This window comes from Crocodylus porosus, unplaced genomic scaffold (assembly GCF_001723895.1).
Source record: "Crocodylus porosus isolate Cpor-Errol unplaced genomic scaffold, CroPor_comp1, whole genome shotgun sequence".
Classification (NCBI taxonomy): Eukaryota; Metazoa; Chordata; order Crocodylia; family Crocodylidae; genus Crocodylus; species Crocodylus porosus.
The window spans coordinates 1,490,509-1,511,378 of record NW_017728906.1 but is presented as its reverse complement, the minus strand read 5'-3'; the positions used below and the strand labels follow the sequence as shown (position 1 = coordinate 1,511,378).

Sequence of the window (20,870 nt, the reverse complement as noted above, 5' to 3'; positions counted from 1 at the left end):
TCTCCTATCACCATGTCCCCCAACTCTGAGATGCTGTGTTAAGTGCTCACTCCCAGCCCCTGGGGTCGGAGCCAGGGCACTTCACTGATTGAAAGCCAATTCATGATTGTGATGTTTGTGAATGGTTCAGTTTGTGTGGTAAGTGGAATAATCTACCTTAGCATCTAGTATACTTAAGTGTGATATATTTCCTTATACAAAAGTACTTTCATGGCCTGTCTGCATCACCTCCATTCTGAGCATGACTGCTGCCAAGAAACCTGCTGCCGCACTTAATAAAATCCAGGAATTGAGGCAATTTAGCTGACCTAGTGGCTTAAAGCAGTGTTTCTCAACCCATGGATTGTGACCCGAAAGTGGGTTGCAAGAAGATATGAAAGGATTGCAAACTAACTTTAAAAATGGATTCTCCTTTAAAGAAGAAACATGGCAAACCGTGGCTTTTCCCTTACGGGCTGGCAGAGTTTCAGCCTGCAAGGGGCTGCTTTGAGACCCCCACACGCCCACCCTCTGCCCCACAGTGGGGGTGGGGCTGGGGCTGGGGGCACTGGGTTGGGCCTGGCCACTAATGTTTACAAATGGGTCCTGGTACAAAAAAGGTTGAGAACCACAGGCCTAAAGCATGTTGTCCAGTGCTGTTTTGGGGTCTGTTTCTTGATACATGCTAAAGATGGATGAAAAGTAGCTATACTGCTTCATTTCTGGGATGTAACTAATGATGAAGCGAGACTCGGTGGATGGCATGTGCCTCTTGTAGGTGGCACAGGACGCAGCATAAATATGCCCTTAGCATGCTGATTGTCTGCATAAGGAGTGACTGTGCTGTAACTTCCCACTCGAGTTTATTGCATGTTGTTTCCCCCATATAGACAAAGGTTAAACACCTTACCTAGGGTGAAAAGTATCACTTCTGCCATCATGTTTTCTGCAACTGAAAATAACCAGTCTTGTACCTGACACTAGAGCTGTACTACCAGTCAGCAGTTTGGAAAATAAGCTATAAAAGGAAAACAGTGTCATAGTTCTAGAGTAAATGGCCTTTTTAAGGTAAATTACCTTATTTTCCCTGCTTTACCATATTTTTTCCCATTCCTTTCTCTAGCGTAAGCTCTTGTATAATTTTTTCCTTTTATGATTTTCAGTGGTTGTTTCCTCTCTCTTTGTTTTCTCTTCTACCAAGTTTCTCTCTCCTTTCCTGTATTCTCAAACTCCTCATCTAATCCTCCCTAATGATTTGCTTTGTAACAGGGGCTTATGTTTTGAGTGGTAGTGCTTCCATTGCTGCATATAAACTGGATTGAACAGTTGTGGGAGATTTCAAGCCAAGAAAAGGCTAATGCATATTAAGCCCTAGGTGATTGGTTGTCTCTCTTAATCTCTAAAAGCCAGAGGACTAAACCTAAGAATGATGGAAGCATAGAAAATTAGGGTTGGAAGGGACCTCAGGAGGTGATCATCCCTTGCTCAAAGCATGACTGGCCCCAACTTTAGCATCCTAGACAAATCTCCATACCTGGAGACAGCATTTTGCTACCCTTGTAGTGAGAGAACTTTTCCTAATATCTGCCCTCTGTTTCCCTTGCTGAAACTTGAGACTGCTGCTCCTTGTTCTGTCATCTGCCACTACTGAGAACAGTCTAGCTCCATCTTCTTTGTAACCATCCTGCAGGTAATTGAAGGCTGCCATTAAATCCCTTCTGTTTTCTCTTCTCCAGCGTAAATAAGCCCAGTTCCATTTAGCTTTTCCTCATAAGTCATGTGCCCAGAACCCTCACCATTTTCACTGCCCTCTGCTGGACTCTCCGATTTGTCTACGTCCTCTCTTTAGTGGACATGCCCAAAACTGGGCACAGTACTTAAAATATGGCCTCACCAGTACTGAACAGTAATCCATTGATAGGTATAGGCCTGAGTAGCTAATAGAAATTGACTTTATCAAATGTTGGTATTCAGGAAGCTAGCTAGCTGCCTGCTAACAATATAGCTGCTGGGAACTGCGTTTGTTTTTAAATTGTACTTGTTCCATCATGAGTGGTGTGTAATTACTGAATTGCCTTAAAGTGCCATTCTGCATGGAGCAGAAGTCATTGTGAAAACCATACGAGCTCTCCTTAGTGTAGGATGTAAACCCGTTTTTTTTTTCCCTTTCTTTGTTGAGAAACAATCTAAAAAAATGCTACTTCCAAGTCATTGTTAATATGTTAATGGAACAGTCAACTTAATTTGGTGTAAAATTTAGCTTGTATAAAAACAAACTTAATGGCAGCTGGTTTTTAACAAAATCTGATCAAATTGTTGTTTAAAACCTTCTTTTGTGGTGTTTGAAATGAAGACACAAAAACTCTTAAAAATGACACTCAGTAAACAAAATAAATGTCAATGTCTGGGCTTAAGCAAAAAAAAAAAAACCCTTTAAAATGTGGCCAGTTGAGATACTGACAGATTTGACATAATTTGTTTTAACTTATTTTGAAGGTTAGTAAAGAAATTTTGTCCACATACCATGTAATGTTTAAGTTGTACTTCTAGTGAGTTTTTTTTTTTTTGGTCTTCTATAAAAGAAATATCAGCTTTGATGCTTAGCAAGAAGAGTGAATTAAGCAAATAACAAACATCAGTAAAACTATTAACATATGTAAACTTTTCCTTGATACCTGGTAACTTTAAATTAAAGGTGGGATGACAAATTTCACTAGCCAACTCATGGTTTTGCCATATTTTTGGCGGGTTTTTTTAGTGTTTTCTGATACTTTTTGAAGAACCACGTATAAATAGTGGAAACTACCTTAATGTAAAAAAGTAATTGTTCTTTGTTCCACTCAAAAGAAGTTTGCCTATAGTCAGTTCTGCTTGTTCCTGCATAAGTAATCTTGAATGTTTTGCAATAGTGGCAGGTTGAGAAAAGAAAAAGTGCTATGCAACATTTCTGGTTCTTAATCATGTCCTATGAAACACTGCATAAGTTTAAAAATGGCTTACTGGAATAATCTGTTGGGTTAACATACCTTTTAATGGAACCATGTCCATTGTGTTGACATAAATTTGTCTAATATAAATTGTATAATATAGAACTTTAGAATAAATTAGCTACAAGGGAGGTATTTTCACAGAAACTTGGTCATCCACGTGTATTATGTATTGGCAAATTTTGTCTTTGACAAGTGAGTTGCATGTTGCGAGGAGAGAAACTTTATTGAATAGTGGAAGTTGCATTGCCTGTATCATAGCAGAAAGGAGGTGCTGCTCTTCAAATTTTCTTCAGCACAAATTGTTTTGCCTTCTAGAAAAGGCGGACTTAGCCGGTTTTTTTTTTTTTTTTTTTTTTTTTTTTTTTTTTTAATTTTGTCATTTTATCACCAAATAAAGATGTTCCCATACTTTTAGCTCCATTTTACACTAGTCTTGCACTACTTGTGTTCTTTTTTTTTTTTTCCCAAGTGATGATCAGCAGAGATCCTGGTTTTCTCTGATTTAAAAAAAAAAACAAACAAAAAACTCCAATTTTCAGATTTTAAAAAAGTAATCTACAATCTACATTTTTTTTTTTCTCCGTGATTTAAAATGAAATGTCTGTCTGTCGATAGACACACAGAGCAGTGTTGCATTTTAATCATGGAAAGATTTGGATTATGGGAGTGCAAAATGCAGTGATTTACGGTTGTGTATGACACCAAGCTGTGGGGTCATACAGACACATCTGAGGAGAGGGTAAGGATCCAGGATGACTGTGACAGACTGGTCTTATGGGCTGAACACAATCAGATGAGGTTCAATAGGAACAGGTGCTGGGTTCTATATGATGGGTAGTGGTTGACTGGCTGACTGCCTCTGAAAGGGACCCTGAGGGTGACAGTCAACCAGAAGATGAATATGAGCCAACAGTGTGGTGAAATTGCCCAGCAGGGTAGCGCAAACCGAACTCTGGTGTGTATCAACTGAAGTGTTGTGAATATATCCAGGGAGGTGCTTTTCCCCCTCTATTTGGTGTTGGTGAGGCCATAGCTGGAGTACTGTATCCTGTTCTGGGCATTGCACTTCAGGAAGGATGTGTATAAGCTCTCGAAAGGGTACAGAGAAAGGCTGCTCATATGATTAGGGGCTTGGAGGATAGGCCCCATGAGGAGAGACTCCTGAAACTGAGTTTGTTCAGTCTGAGTAAGAGAAAACTGAGAGGTGACTTGATAGCCACCTACAGGTATATCAGGGATGAAACCCAAGATCTAAGGGAGCAGCTCTTCAGAATGGCACCCCTTGGGAGGATGAGGACCAAAGGGCACAAGTTAATTGAGGAAAGATTTAGCCTAGACATAAGGAAAAATTTATTTTCCATACTGGTATCTAGAATCTGGAGCACACTCTTGGCAGAGGTGGTACAGTCTCCATCCTTGGAGATGTCCAGCCTCCTCTTCAACAAGTACCTCGCTGAGCTCATTTGAGCCCAGTAACCTCCTGCCCATGACAGGGGACCAGACTTGATCTTACAGGTCCCTTCCGGTCTTTCTCATATCTCAGTATATGACTTATCACAAAATATGGTGGTTAATTGAGCAGCCCTGGCTGCTGCTTTTCCCACCCCTCCCACGGCATCCCTGCCCCTCCCATGGGACTGAGAGAGGTAGGCCCTGCACAGCTTGTTATGCCCTTGGCAGTGCAGGCTACTTTGCCCCAGGCTGTGGGGGCTCAGAGAAAACTGGAAGTGTCATGGTGGGCACTTCAGGTTTTACTTTATCTTTCAAGCCAGTGTGCCGATTAGTAGAACATGCTGGCTTGTAAGATGCCGGTTAACAGAACTTTGTCTGTATATGCGTTTTATTTTAATAATGGAAAAATGTGGATTGTGGGTTACTTTTTTTAGTTAAAAAAAATTGGGGATTTTTTTATCGGAGAAAACCAGGATCCATGGCGATCAGTCATATAGATCTTGGTTTTCACCCCTGACTTACTTGTAGGTGGCTATCAAGTCACCACTCAGTCTTCTCTTATGAAGACTGAACAAACCAAGTTCCAGGAGTCTCTCCTCGTAGGGCCTATCCTCCAGGCCTCTAATCGTAAGAGTGGGCTTTCTCTGTACTCCTTCGAGCTTAATCCACATCCTTCCTGAAGTGCAGTGCCCAGAATTGGGCACTGCTCCAGCTATGACCTCACAACACAGAATAGAGGGGGAGGAGTACCTGTCTGGATCTAAGGCTGATGCACACCAGAGTTCTGTTTGCCCTGCCCTGCTGGCAACTTCATTTCACTGTTGGCTTATATTCATCTTCTGCTCTATTTATTTATTTATTTATTTATTTATTTATTTATTTTTTTTTTAAAGCACCCAACACTTGTCCCTGTTGAACCTCATCTGATTGTGTTCAGCCCACAGGACCAGGCTATCATGGTTGTCCTGGATCCTTACCCTGTCCGTGTATGTGCCTGCATTACCCCACAGCTTGGTGTTATCCACAAATATAATCATTGCGTTTTGCACTCTCATCCAAGTCATTGATAAAGTTATTTAAAGAGCACAGGCCCTGGCACGGATTCCTGTGGGACGCCACTGGAGACAGCCCTCCAGGATAAGGCCATCCTGTTGATTGCAACTCTCTTTGATTGGCCTCTGAGCCTGTTGCCAACCCAGTTCACGGTGGACTGGTCTAGGCCAGTACCCTCCAGCTTAACTGAAAGAATCTCATGGAAAATGATATCAAAGGCCTTGCTGAAGTCTAGGTAAAATTATGTCATCCTCATGTCCAGCTGGTTAGTTACTTAGTCATAAAAGAACCCCAGGTTTGTTAGGCTTGACTTACCCTCAACAAAGCAGTGCTGGTTTCTTCTTAATACCCCACTAGTTGCAAGCTTGTGGTTGGTGACCACTTTGACAATTTTTTCAAAGACTTTTCCTGGGACCAAAGTGAGACCGACCAGTCTATAGTTTTGCAAGGTTGTGCCTCTTCCCTTTCTTAAAGATGGGTAGCACATTAGCCCTCTTCCAGTCATTCGGGATCACTCCTGAGTTCCGTGACTCTTCGAACAACTTCACCGGAGGCCCCGCTATGAGCTCAGCCAGTTCTTTCAGGACTCTCAGATGCAGGTCATCTGATCCCGCAGACTTGAAAACATCCAGATGTTCTAAGAGTACTTTCACCTGTTTGGGACTGATTTTGTGCAGACTGTTGTTTTCCTGTTATTCCCTGGGCCTCTGGACAGGTGACCTGTTCCCATCTGATTTCAGGAATACTGATGTGAAGTAAGCATTAAGGAGCTCTGCCTTTTCACGGGCATTAATTGTGGGCTGCCGCCTCTGTATTCAGTAGGAGTCCCACAGTGGAGCTTGATTTCTTTCTTTCTTTTTTTTTTTTCCCCTCACTGCTTATGTACCTACAGAAGGGCTTTTTGTTGTCTCTTATTTCGGTTGCCAGCTTGATCTCCATGCGTGCCTTTGCTTTCCATGTCTCATACCTGCAGACCCTGGCTGTGGGAGTGTACTCCTCTTTGGGTGCTGAACTGTTTTTCCATTGCATATTTCATAGACATTTGGGCTGGAAGGGACCCCAGAGGATCATCGAGTCCAGCCCGCTGCCCCAAAGGCAGGAAGTCAGCAGGGATCATAGGATCCCAGCAGGATAAGCATCCAAATGTATCTTGAAGGCGTTCAAAGTGGGTGCTTGAACCGCCTTTGGCAGCAGTCTATTCCAAACCTTGGGGGATCGGACAGTAAAGAAGCTCTTTCTTATGTCCAGCCTGAATCGGTTGCAGCGGAGTTTGTGACCATTTGATCTTGTCATTCCTTGAGGCGCTCTGGTGAACAGAAGTTCCCCCATATCCTGATGAGCACCCCTGATAAACTTATAGGTGACCACCAGATCACCCTCAAGCCTGTGCTTTTCTAGGCTGAAGAGTCCCATGGCTCTCAGCCTCTCATAAGGTCTGTTTTCCTGACCTCTGATCATGCGCGTGGCTCTCCTCTGCACTCTCCCAAGCTTCTCCAGAGCCCAAAACTGGATGCAGTACTCCAGCTGCGGCCTCACCGAGGCCAAGTGCAATGGGAGAATGACGTCCCTGGATTTGCTTGAGAAGCATCTATGGATGCAAGCCAGTGTTTTGCTTGCTTTACTAGCCGCAGCATCACATTGAACACTCATGTTCATCTTGTGGTCAATCATGACCCCCAAGTCCCTTTCATCTGTGGCGTTAACCAGCGTAGCACTGCTGAGCCTATAAGGATGCTGCAGGTTTTTCCTCCCAAGACGGAGAACCTTGCATTTTTGGTGTTGAACACCATCAGGTTCTCATCCGCCTATTTCATGAGCCTGTCAAGATCCGCCTGGATCGCCCACCTGTCCTCAGATGTGGATGCTGGCAAACTTGGCCAGCCCACTGCTGACACCAATGTCCATATCATTGATGAAGATGTTAAACAGTATAGGCCCTAGGACAGAGCCTTGAGGGACCCCACTGGTGACCATACACCAAGACGATTGGCTTCCATCAACCACCACCCTCTGGGTCCTGGTGTGGAGCCGGTTCCCCAGCCAGTGGATCATGGTGAGTTTTGCCAAGAGGTGATCGTGGGATACCAGATCGAAGGCTTTTTTGAAGTCAAGATATATGACATCAATCCCTTCCCCCTTGTCCGAGTGATAAGTCACCTGGTCGTAAAAATAAATGAGATATACTTCTCTCTTTCTTTTTCAAAAGTTCCCTAATGTCCCTGTTAAGCCAGGCAGGTCTCTTGGCCCCTTTCCTTCTTTTTGAACAGTGAAAATTCTCCACCCCTGCCCCCCAAGGAAGCACCACCGTTCCTGAACTTCCAAATAGTCTAGTCGCTAGTCGTGAAGGGCCTTTCTAACTAGCCTCCTGAGTTTACCAACGTCTGCCCTTCTGAAGTGTACGTCTTCTGTTCTACTGAATGAATATCCAGCCTTTCATTGTACTGACTTGTTTGTATTGGGCTTCACATTTTCATCTTGTTTTGTAAAATCAGTTGCTGTGTGTATAAATTGGCCAAGTTTATAAAAATGTTAAAACACAAACAATAAAAACTAAGCCCAAGCATAAACAAACTATGACGAACGTGAGCAGCCCAAAGGGAAATAAACTTTTGCTCCAATAAGTATTTATATTTAGTCTACCACAGTGAGATTATGGTTCACAATTTGGGCTCCTTGCCACTGCAACTGCAGTGCAACTGTTGATATTCAAAATGACTTTTTTTTTAATGTGAGAAGCTTTCACTGAACAAGATGTTTAATTTGCCACAAGAAATAAAACCTGCTCAAATGAGACCAGGATGATAAAATAGAGCAAAAGAGAACACTAATTATTTACTGTTGCTTGTTGTTCATCAGAGCCTGTACCTGCCACAGGATGACGGCATAATTTGTTGTCTTAAAAATGACCAGTGCCTGCTCCCTTCTGCAAATAAGAGCGTTTTTTATTTTGACTGAAAAAATAACTGGAGGACCAATATTCTTTTATTTTAAATTTGGAACAGTTGCTTGAAGTAATACATGTCACTTTTTACCAGAAAAAAATGCAGCTTGCAGTTCAATGATAGGAATGGAATACACATTACTTCCTTTAAAAACAACAGTGACTAAGCTTTGTACTACCTACTCGTAATGGTCTGATGGGCTTTGTGATGACTGACAAATGACATTCTTTTGTCCAGTCACTTTTATCTTAAAAGCATCTTTAGCAACACCATTTTCTCCCAAATGAAGCAGTATTAGTTTGGAATAACTTTTGCTTTCAGTAGAACTTACTCTTACCTCAGATGGTGCTGCTCAAAGTAGAATTGCCCTATTTGTAGCTTTTCTTGAAAGACAGAAGTGAGATGTTGCCTGAAGTTTTAGAGGAAAAAGTCAAGAGTAAATGAAATTTCCTAAAGTTTCTATTGTGTTTTAAGCAATCAAAACTCGTGCCAGAGGTGATTATCTTTTATTAGACCCACTAGATATATGCAAAACAAATTCTTCTAGGAGATTGCAAAGTTTGTAAATGTTCTCCTGGGTAGAAATGAAATTTTATATTTGTGTCTCAAATATTTCAGGGATCTAGTAGCCTTGTTAGTCTGAGCATGAAAGGAAGGCAAAGTCTTTGGTAGAGGTGGTATCTTTTATTAGATCAACTAAATAGTTGCAAAAAAGTTTTTTGCAAGCTTTCAGGCACACATGTCCTTCAGGCAAAAAAAAGAAAAGAAACAGTGCATCTTGATGTGCCTGAAATGGGAAGGTGTTTGTGACAATGTTGGGGGAACCTTATGAACTGTGAACTATGTATTGGGTATTGCTAGGCAGACTTGGAACCTTTCAAAGTTAGTAAGTGCAGTACTCCTCAAAAGAGAGCATCTGTGGTGGTTTGTGTTGATTTTAGCGGAGGTTCATGTCAGGAGTATGTTTACATGATGACATGAATGAACTATGCATGAAGTTGGCTTTCGGTAGGAAGTCCAGGTTGCAAGTATAGGTATGTGGAACTACTTGACAGCATCATATACTGAGCTAAGCAAAAATTTGAAGCTGGGTTTAATTCAGTAAAAAAATTTTTAAAAGCACATAGCTCAGGATAGCGCTGTCTTGCAGAATGGTTCCTACTTTTACTGGGTAAATTTTCCACTTGCCAGGAGTATGATCTTGTAGTTGGGTATTTCTTACGTAATACTTGCATGCAAACTGCAGTAAAGCCTGAGCTGCCAACATAGTTTTCAGTGACTAATTTAAAATGAGGTTTTTTTACATGCTGTGTATATGTGCACCTTATGCTATTTTACATTTTTAAAAACTTATATTTTTAAAGGAACAACTTCTCTATTCCTTTGTAGGTAATATGTAAGAATCTTTTCAGTAAGGGAGAAACTAGCTTGATTGGATGTGGGGGGACCTACCCAGAAATAATGAAAGCTGCATACACTAGCAGTGACTTTAAGAATATTTTAATGTAATTTTAAATTATAGTAATTTTAAGAGTTACTTTGTAATCATGCAAGTTACAGAATCTTCAGCAACTCATTTTCAGGATGATGATGACCTTTAAAAGCAGAGGTGCTCAATCCCCAGTCCATGAACCAAATCCAGCCTGTGGGGCTCCCTATTGGCCGAAGAATTTCCCCACAGGGGAGCAGTGGTAGCTAAAAATTTCCAGACCTGGGGAGAGCCCTGTGGGCTGCCTTGCATGCTAGGTTGAGCGTTCAATTCCAAGAGTGGGATGGCACAGGGTGGTAGGGGCTGAGTGTGGTATCCTGTCTGGGAGCATAGGGGCTGATCTGGCCCATGGAAAGACCCTGCACCACTTACCTGACCCATACAGCCAATCACCAATTGCTATTCTAAAGGATTGCAGTCTCCACCATTTAAATTCTGTTCTTATTTTCAGTGAAGTTCTGATTTCTTTACGTTGGGGGGTAGGAGTGAGTAGCTACTCTGTAACTTTCATTAGAGACTGAAACATTAGTGTGCTGCTTTGAGGTCTCAAGTATTAATGGACTAGTAATTGTTTAGCAAGTATTTTTAAAGAGATGGGGATTCTTGTGGGTCTGAGGAAGATGGGATTATTTTTAATTGTCTTGATTTAGGCTGTTGAATTGGCACTTTAGTAGCTTTGCTTTAAAGTTACACCCATGAGTGTGATAGTCTAAACCCACTTGACTTGAGCAATTATTGGCCAGGGCTATTCAACTGGTGTACCATAGGCTTTATGCAGCCTGTGAGGGGTTAAATTGCAGCCCTGGGCTCCAGCCCCTCATGTCTGTCTTCCTACCCTCTCACTCCCCAATCACTCTTGGTGCAAAGTACTCGCCTTCCCTCCTCCTATAATAATAGGTTAGTGTGTTCTTCAGCCTATCAAAACTGACCCTTATGTTGTATGCTTTATTAAGTTAACCTTTCATATGTTTAAAAATACTGCATTAATTGCAAACTAGCCAAATAATAAGTTGTACCTTGGCAATACTGCTTTCCTTATTTAGAGTTCCAAGATGTTCTAGTAATTGCTCACCAGCTGCAAAAATGGATTTATTTTTAGGGGTGAGAATGTGAATCCTTTTCCCTCAGACAGTACTACATGTTTTAGGACTGAATGGGAGCAATTGCTATGGATGGAACTAATATTTAAATACTTCTATTTTAATTCCTTATGATGCAAGTGGAACAGAGTCCTGGGATGACATGCACGTGAACTAATATCTCATGAGTCACTGTAATCAGTATTGGAGCTAGAGCAAATCAAAGTTGAAGTGCACTTGTGCAGACAGTGCAGTTGAAGTGATTAACTAGGCTGTCTTGCTTGTATTGTGTGTTCTTTACTTGCCTGAGAATTAGATGAGGAGCAGTGAAGTCAAGAGCAAATCTTTCTGTATCAAGCTGTGACTAACAGCTAGGCTGCAGATACTTTTCTTTGCTCCAGGGTTTTTTGGTAGACCCAGTAGCTGATGGTACTCTTTCTGTCTTCTACCCAGTAGAGTATTTGTGCATCTCATGTTGTGTCTAATTTACTCTAAGTACAAGATTTTTTTTAAAGTATGACAGGCATTACTGATTCAACATGTTGAATTCAAAAGAAAATGTCATGTGGTATGCAGAGTCATGAGAGAGGGCCTTAGGCACAAATAGGGTTATGTATTCCCACAATCCAGCATGTTTATCCAAACTCTTGAAGTTTGTTTGTTTGTTTTTTCCTTAAATAAATGGTTCAAGAGCCAGCAGCACAGGACCACTGAACAGCCCAGCAAAGAGGGGAGTTTGAGTAGGAGCTATGCTTGGGCCAGGGCTTGTGAGTACTGGTGAGTAAGAAATCCTACCTGGGTTGGGCTTGGGGAAACTGCTTTAGTTTGGGAGACATTTTGTAGGCATATTTGGAGGCAGGAGCTGATTGTGCCCAGGTGAGGTTAATTGTGGTTGCTTGGGGCTGATTGCAGTGTGAGCAAAGAGGTGGGGCTTGCCTAGGCTTGCCAGATCACAGCAAACAGGAGTTTGAGTGGGAGTTCCAGTTTCCCAGCCACTTTCTTCATTTCTTAGCTTGCTGAGTGGAAGGAGGAAGAAGGATATATTCCTCTCTCCCCCCACCCCCCTTCCCCCTGGCACAGCAACAGAAGAGGAAGGAGGAGGTAGCAGGAAAATCAACAGGGTATCTGGAAGACCTAACACCAAAGCCTTTGCTGCTGCCAGGCCTGACTGTGTCTTTGCAGATTCTGTCTATATGCAGCCCCTGACCATGGAGGCTTCCACCCAGGTTCAGACCTGGCTTTGCAGTGACTAATCTGTATGCCCTTGGCAGGGACAGCCAGGTGAGGGAGTGCTTGCAGTTTGCAAGGTGCCTCCTGGTGGATTCTCTCAGGGATCAGGTAAGGGAACTGCAGGAAGAGACTTCGAACCATCTGTGAGCATGAGGCTTTCAGTGACTTGCTGGAGGTCTCTATGCATCATCATGGAAGAAGGACAGCCAGAGAAAGCATTGGAAGATGCACATTCTCTGGAAGGTGAAAGTTGGCAGCTGATTTTCTCTGAGACAATACAGCATTCCTCTTCTGAACTTGCATCTCTCCAGTGGGAGAACAGGGATGAAGCCCTTGCATTGGATGAGAAGGAGCCCAGTCTAATGGCAAGGGAGGCCAAAGGGGGGAGGATTGGGACCACCACTCTCAAGAAGAAACAAGTGTGGGTGTGTGCAACTCCCTCCTGTGGAGCACAGAGGTGTAGGGTGTTTGTCTGTGGAGCAGAGGCATTTATCTGCTGCCTTGACCTCTTGGCTTGGGGGAGCTGCTGCCTGCCAGGAACTTGCATTTGAGATGTCACAGAAAGATTGCCCAGACTTATCCGGCTCTCGGACTGCCATTCCTTACTGCTCATCCATATGGGTATTACTGGTACTGCAAGGAATGACCTTGAGCAGATCAAAAATGACTATGGCTCTGGGGATAAGGATGAAGGTGGGGAGGGGTGGTGTGTGTGTTTGATCCTTCCAGTCAAGGGTAAAAGCCTGCTGAGAGGCAGATGCACCTGAGAGAGCAACGCATGGTTGTGTAGTTGGTATCACCGGCAGGGCTCTGGCTGCTTTGACCTTAGGGTGGTGTTCCAGGAAGATGGACTGCTGGGAAGGGATGAGTCCACTTGATGAAGAGAGGGTAGAGTGTTTTTGCATACAGGCTTGCTAACCTAGTGAGGTGGGCTTTTAAACTAGGGTCATCAGGAGATGATGACCAAAGTTGAGAGATGAATAAAGAGGCTGGAGACCTGGATAAAAACAGTAGAGGGAAACCATAATGGAAACCTTAACAATATCCTCAGGGGGAGGATGGAACAGTCAGTCAGATGCTTGAAATGTTTATGTTAACGCAAGAAGTATGTGGGACAAACAGGAAGAATGGAAGGTCCTATTACAATTACAGAATTATGATGTAATTGGGATTACAGAGACATGGTGGAATAGTTCACAAGTGAAGTATGGTTATTGTTGAGTATATCTTGTTTAGGAAAGATCGGTTGGGGGGGTGGGAAAGGATATGCATGAATTCAGAGGTGGAGCATGAAATAGAAAGTAGGTGTATTGAAAACCTCTGGGTAAAGGTCAGAGAGAAGAGCAGCAGGCAGGATGTCATACTAGGCCTCTGCTACAGACCTTTTAAATCAGCAGATGGAGGTGGATGAAACCATCTTTAAATACTCTTTGAACCCTAAGTTTCACTTCTAGCAGGGAGGTGGAACTTGACAGCATGGGTTTCAAGGCAGGGGTTGAAAAACACTGGGGGTAGAGGAGAGCACATAGAGCCAAAAGCCAAGGGGCCACACAGCCTCTTGGTATCTGGCAACCCCTCTGCTCCCTGAAAAGGCATGATGGTTTGGATAACCCTCCATTCCCTGGTGAAGTTTCTGTAGCAGTTCAGTCCCTAAAGGTGAAGGAGGAATCTAGTTAAGTTGGAGTGGGCTTGCTGCATTCAAATTATTCTCTGCTTATTCACACACAGCAATTAGAATGGACCAACTGCTGTCTTAAAATGTTCCCTTTTCTGTAAGGATTTCAAGGGTTTGTGCATGCATACCTTAACTTACACAGGAATCTTGCATGCTGTTTCTGAGAGACTCAAAGGAATCCATACAAAGGTTTTTCAGATTTCATTATGTAGCTACTCTAATGATCTAGCTGGTAAATTAACCTTTCCCTAAAGAGCTCACAAATTACCTCGATGTCCTGAAATTGTACAGTGCGCAAACTGGGATATCCTGGTCCCTGCCTGAGGCATCCGAGTCCTATGATCATACAAGTACTATAATATTATGTTGTCTGTCATTGGCAGATGAACACCCAGCAGATGAAAGGAACTGCTCTTTTGAAGTGCACTTGTGATGTATGGGAGTAGTAGTTCCATTTTTACCGATGGAGATGGTGTTGCGTGACTTCAAGATGTCTGAGCAGAGTCTGTAACTGAGTGAACCTGAGTGTTTTAAATCTGCCCTGTACCTTAATCGCACAACCTTTTTCTTTCTCCTTCATGCATTGCCTTATTTGACTTGGCTTTAAACATAGTTTGGGTCTGTCTGCACTATATTTAGAAACACTGAAGTGATCAACTCCAAGTCCTTTTGTCCCTGCCACACATAGTAGGCACATGGTTGCCTTCTAGGCACATGGTTGCCTTCTGTAAATGACCACTATTACCTTTCCCATAGTGCACACTATTTATTGTTTGAGTAATTGGTTGGTCTGGTGCTCTCTCTCCCTGTCCAGCTTTGTGATAGGATATCCAAATGTGTTGCCAGCCTGTGAACATTGTCTGAATGTTGTTTGTCCTGCTGACTTATTGTAGAATAGCTGCTCAGATTCTTCTAGATTAAAACCTATTAGGCAGTGTGTGATGGGTGCAAATACAGGAAACCCTCATCATTCACAGGTTTGGCATTCACAGTTTCAACTATTCGCAAACACCAAACCTACATTTTTAATGCAATTTATACACTTCCAGGGGCTAAAAAGTGGGGCAAATCAACCTTGAATTTCATCTGCCATTTGGTTACCCATTCACTCAATAGTGCAAGATCTTTCTGTAGTTCCTCACAGTCCACATTTGGTCTTTACAAATTTGAATACTTTGCCATCTGCAAATTTGTCCACTTCACTTCTTGCCCCTTTTTCCAGATCACTTATGATTATATTGTACAGCATGGGTCTCAACACAAATTCCAGGAGGACCCTATTGCTTATTTCTTTCCATTTTAAAGGTTACTAATACTTTTAAAGTTATATTCCTTATTAGGGTGAACATAATCTGCAATTTTTATAGATTGAAATTGAATCTAGGTTGGTCACATGGTGTTAGGTTTTAAAAGAATAAGAGTTGTATGAAAAACAAAATGAATACTTAGTTGACCCAGATAGGATCTTAAGGCACCCCAGAGTGCTTTGGCACTGTGGTTGAGGATTACTAAATTAAGCCAATGATTATTCATCTCACTGTATTTCAGCTGGCTAAGACTTTGAATTACTTCAAAGGTACGTGTGGTGTGTCTGCATTCCCTGCTTTTGGAATGTGAGCCTCTTGTCATTAGTTCCATCAGAAAATATGAAGGCTGGGTATGAAAACTTAACTGTAACGTGCTTATTGTTGGCAGATGGGCCCTTGAAATGTATCAGGGTTACAAGACAATTGTAAATGCTTTATTTTAACTTTCGTGTGCTTTTGAGTCTTCAAATCTATTAAGTATAATTTCGAGAGTATATGTCCTCCCTTCCCTTTCCTAAATACTTCCCTCTTGGATTTATTTTTACTTCTCTAATTGGGCTCTTCCTAGTGTGTTGTGTTTTTTTTTTTTTTATCTGCAGTTCTGGTGCATTTAATTAAACTGTAACATACATAGGAGGGGAAAATGTGCTGTCCAGAAAAAACCCAAAACTTTTTAAATGCTTTATTGAGGGATTTTCTCAACCCCCTTGTCCCTCACCACCCCTTCCCGCCAACATTATTTTTAGCTGGAAGATGCTATGTATAACTGCAGAACTAGGAGCATGAGCAGCAAATAGCAAGCAAGAGTAATCAGATAACTAGAGAGAGTATTCACACTATATATATATTTTTTTGTAATCTGTTAACTGAAGTACGAAAAGTATATAGAAGGAAAAAGAAGAGCGCTCACTCTTTTAAAATTCAAGATCATTGCTTTTCAGTTAATGGTGAGAGATCTGTCTGTCATATGTTTGTCTGATATATGGAAAAAGGACCTTTTAATTCTGAGGTCTAAAGCAATCGGAAAAGAAGCATTTTGAAGGAAAGTAGAGGCCCACTGACCTGAGCAGAAAGGGCATGGACTAATATCAATATATTTTTTTTTTTTCCCCAATTGGAAGTTGCATTTAAAGTGGCATTTAAAGTGGCATGTCTTTATGGTTATAGATTATACTATTTTATCTCCTATCTCAAAGAAAAAGTCCATCTTTAAGTATGGGGCATAACTACCAGTCTGCTAACACAAATGAAGTTTTCTTCCTGTCTTCATTACCTTTTAAAATAGTTTGGAGGTGATGATTTTTGTTTCAGATGTAAGATTGTGGGGGGTGATGTTGAATGAGGCCTTTTCTGTATATATCTGCTGTATTGAAATGAAAACCATGTGCAGAAGATTAGATTAGATATCATCAACCTCTTAGGTGTGGCAGAATGAAATAGCACAGCTCAGAGGCAGGCCAGTATACTTGTAACCAAATCACCACTGCTGGTCCCTAGTACGGAGCCACATAATGCTGTTCCTGTGCACGTGTGACTTGGAATCTCCTACTGTCAAAATGCTGCTGATAATCTGGGCTTCATAGGTCAAATGAAAATAGCCTGGTGGACTCGATCCAGCCTCTGACCTGTACCTGGTTCAAATTAGATCAGTCCCCCAGCATGCTTTCCATTCCTTGGCTGGGCTGCCTGCTCTAGCAGAGAAGGGTTGGGGGGGAGGGAGGAAGGCAAAGAGTGTGCCCCCCCTGGCAAACCCCAGCTGGGATCTGGGGCCAGAGGTGGGGAGGTTAACCCTCATCCCCAAGTACAGAACTGCCCTGTCCTGTTAAACTTACTGCTGGCTGTAACTGGACTACAAATCCTAGGGGCACCTGGGAGCAGGAAGAGGAACTGATGAGCAACCCTGCAGAGTCCTACTGTGATTCTGGACAGCAAATTCTAGAGACCTTGGGGGCAGCAGGAAGCAGCAGCAAACACACAGCCCATGCTAATTGCATGCAAGAGAGCTGTACTGTAACACCCCTCCCCCGAGCTGTGCTGTAGTCACTGCAGGCACGTGGCTACAAAAAGTAAATGTGTGTTCACATGTTGGTCAATTTAATCTCTGAAATTTAGACTAACTTGCAAAAAATGAGTAGATTCAGCCTTGGGCTTTTTGACTGTCTGTATTTATCCTAGGTTATCAACCTCTGGATTAGACTCTTTTTTTTTTTTTCATCTTTGGAATGATTTGTGAGGTACCAAGTACTCAGTGTGAAAAAATTATAAATATTTTTATGACTTCTGACCAAAGAGCATGTTTTCTGTAGTAACACAGCTTTGCCTGTTTTCTCATTAGGTTGTTGAAGACTATGCTGGAAGATGGCAGGTTCCATTGCCTCAACTTGAGGTGCTTCAGACGGCTCTTTGTTGTTTCACATCTGCCTGTGTATCGTTCCCAGCTGAATGTGAGCAGCATGTACAATATGTTTTGAGTAGCCTAGCTTTGTAAGTATCTCACTTACTATTACACTGTTTACATGTTAACTGACCTGTATTTTATCTCTGTAGTGAAATTGGGTGCCACCAAGTCATTTTTCTTTTTCTCTCTCCTCAGATATGTGGAACTAAACTTGTCCCTGGTGACCTTAAACCAAACTCACAGAAATTTTATGTTTAATGTATTTCTTTTACTTAAGAAATCTGTTCAACTCGCACATCTTCATAAGAGCTCATTTTTTAACAAAAGTAAATGTCAATAGAAATGTGACCATCACCCTTTAAAGTAGCAATTCCCAAATTTGGGGTTGTGATCCCAAGCGTGGGCATGATCCTTCCAAATAACATGCCATAGGTTTACAATCCTGCATATTCTGTAATCTGTAATTATCCAGATTCTTCCCATTAATTAATAGTGATTGGAGTTTTACTGTATTACAAGTACTCTGTGGTAACTACCTATGCTTGCCCTTACTCTGTAGGTATGAAAACTAAACTGAAGAAACTTAACCATGTTTGATTGGTAAACTAACTTGGTTTCACTGAATGGCAGGTACCACACAGCAGCTGAGTTGTGGTTAAGCCCCTGCCCCACTGTTCAAGGGGCTTACAAATGGTGGTAGCTTTGCATATGGGCATTTCACAAAGTTATTTACCTGGATGTGGTATTGTAACCCAAAAAGCTTTGGGAATTACTGCAGAGAAGGTATCCTTTAGAATTTTGATTATGCTCTCATGCAATTTTTGCAACAAAACAGCAATGAAGCAATTATTTTAAATAAGTGGCAGTATTCTGGTCCCAAGTAGGAAGAGATGCAAAAAATAAATGGTAAAATAAAAAGTAAATATAAGTAAATTCTTATGTTGCAGAAGCCTTCAGTAAAGAGTTTCTTGTTTCTTTTTAATCTGTGATCTTGCAAACACATTTTGCAGGAAGTATTTTCTTCCATGGTTGTCTATTCAGAAGACATTATATATAAAGAAAAGACTTCAGATTGCTGATTCACGCATCTTGTTGTTTTGACTCGGTAGAGTAGATTCCTTATTGCCAAAACATCAGAAGGGAGTGGAGAGGAATTCTCTCTTGTATTGCAGATTATAGTTGGTCCAGACTATATTACATCTTGGCATCAGCAGATGGAGACAGGAAATAAAAAGCACTTGCAAAATCAGCCCCCTACGCTAGTTCTGGCCATGTAGATTTGGTTAATTTCCTTTGTCCAGCAGATGAAACGGCTCTGGCTTGCCAAGTTCATCTGTTAAGTGTTGTTAATGGCTTTGTTTTTCCTTTTGGAGGCATTAGCTTGTGAAATTTTAAATGCTAGTGAAATTTTACAGAACAAATTAAATTAATTTGTCTGGGAATAATGTTGTTAAACTCTAAATGTGTTGAACTAGAAAAGTTTTCTAGAAGCAAAAGGGTTCAAATATATGAGAAATTATTTGTACACAAAATGGATGGGGAAGAGGTTACCATCCATCTCATTTCCTGGGAAAAGTCATTGATGAAGCTTTTTGCCAATTGTTTGCTCGTTGGCTTCTCTGAAGCTTGTGAAAACAGAAGACAATTTAAGACAGTTATTAATGTTTGGTAGAGATACCACCTTCATGTGGTATCTGGAGCGTAATGCAGTACAGCCTCAGTCTTGACAGGCCTCTTTTTGTGCTACTGTAATACAATGCATAACCATCACCCTAAATCTAGTGTCTTTTGTAATCTGGATTAGTTACTGATCAGACATTTGGCTAGCTTCCTAGCAAAGGCCAGAAAGAGTCCATTGCTGCTGCTGTTACCCCACAAATCAAATTTGTAATGTGGGGTATTACAGTACATACATTACCTGCATATAATGTGGGTTTTGGAGCTGGATTGTTCTGAATTACTACTTACCTCTCCCTGATGAAGAACACAAACTCTAAAGTCATATTTTTCCTCTGAAACTGATTTGCCTTTGTTTTTGATGTCATGTGACAAAATGATTTTTGGACCTAGTAGTTGCCTAGGAAACCTTGCCCAAATACGATGCTAGTCTGGTGGAGCTTTCCAGTGCTTTGCAAAAAAACATTTCATACATTAAAACCTTAGTTGTTGGGCTTTAAGAGAACAGGAACCTGTCTGACTCCATTTAGTCTCTGTATTCTTGAGCGGGGTTTCTGTTGTAATGGGCCAAAAACACAGTTTAGAGCCAGGACTGGTGTTTTATCTCTATTAAGCCTACTCCTCTGATTCAAAGCATGAAGCAATACTTATAATCACATTTAATACCACTCCTATAAACTGGGGCCGTTATTAAACAAACACACTAGCACTGTCTTGCAGTAACATATGAAGGGATGATGTGCATCATCCATGTAAATACTTGCATGTATAGCAAATGCGGTATCACAGTTGCACTATAGGGTGTCACGGCAGAGCTGAAAACTAATACTGAGATTCTATTTGTCATGGGCCATGCCACTCTTGAGGGGCAGCTTTTCAGAAGAAGTCTTGTCTGGTCTCTCTCTGTCTCTGTCTCCCCTTCCCTGTAGGACCCCTTGCATACAGCGATGCTTGCAACAAAGGAACTATTTACAGTTAAGTGTCCTTGCACTGAGCCCCCCAAAATGTTCCCCACCCAAACTGCAGGATGGAAATCGGCCCACTTCAGCATCTTTGGTCACACTAATGTTCTTTTTTTAAGACTAATGGCTTGGAAAGTCTTAAGCTGGATCCCCCTTCTAGTTTGGTGATGTGAGCATGCAGCACATAAGCTGATACTGAGGAAATGTAATAATTATATCTGCAGTCAGCTTTGAACAGTAGAGAGGATTTGTAACTTAAGATTTTTCTTAAAAGCCACATATAAATACCATGCGTGCTGTTTGCTAGAATGGGGGTTATCTCTCCCAAGCAGTATCAGAGTTCCAGGCATGGCTGGCTTTCAGAATAGTTGCATGTTAGGCTCCAGAGCAGTGAGAGATGTGTGGGTGAAGCCCGCTGTGCCCCCGCTCCCCAGACACCCCCTCAGTAGCCGCAGAGCCCCCTGCTAACCCCCAGCACAGTCGGAGGTAAGCGGGCTCGTGGTGGGAAGGGGTTAACTCCTCACTCCCTAGGAGGAGGCCTCTGCCTGGTGCCGGGCCGGGTCAAGCTCCTGCCTAGGACCCTACTTGGCCCAGCCCCCCAGGGAGCCCCGCGACCGGAGCCATGTGAACAGGTGCT

General features: G+C 42.1%; 1 protein-coding gene across 1 annotated transcript in view; it reads left to right on the top strand.

Annotated features, from left to right (window-relative positions):
- Window positions 1-17,535: 17,535 nt before the first annotated feature.
- ZNF654 (zinc finger protein 654) overlaps window positions 17,536-20,870 on the top strand; it is a 31,299-nt gene continuing 27,964 nt past the window's right edge. The window contains exon 1 of the mRNA XM_019528574.1: window positions 17,536-17,680. The gene's annotated coding sequence lies outside the window, so the exon portion shown is untranslated. The remainder of the gene's footprint in view (window positions 17,681-20,870) is intronic.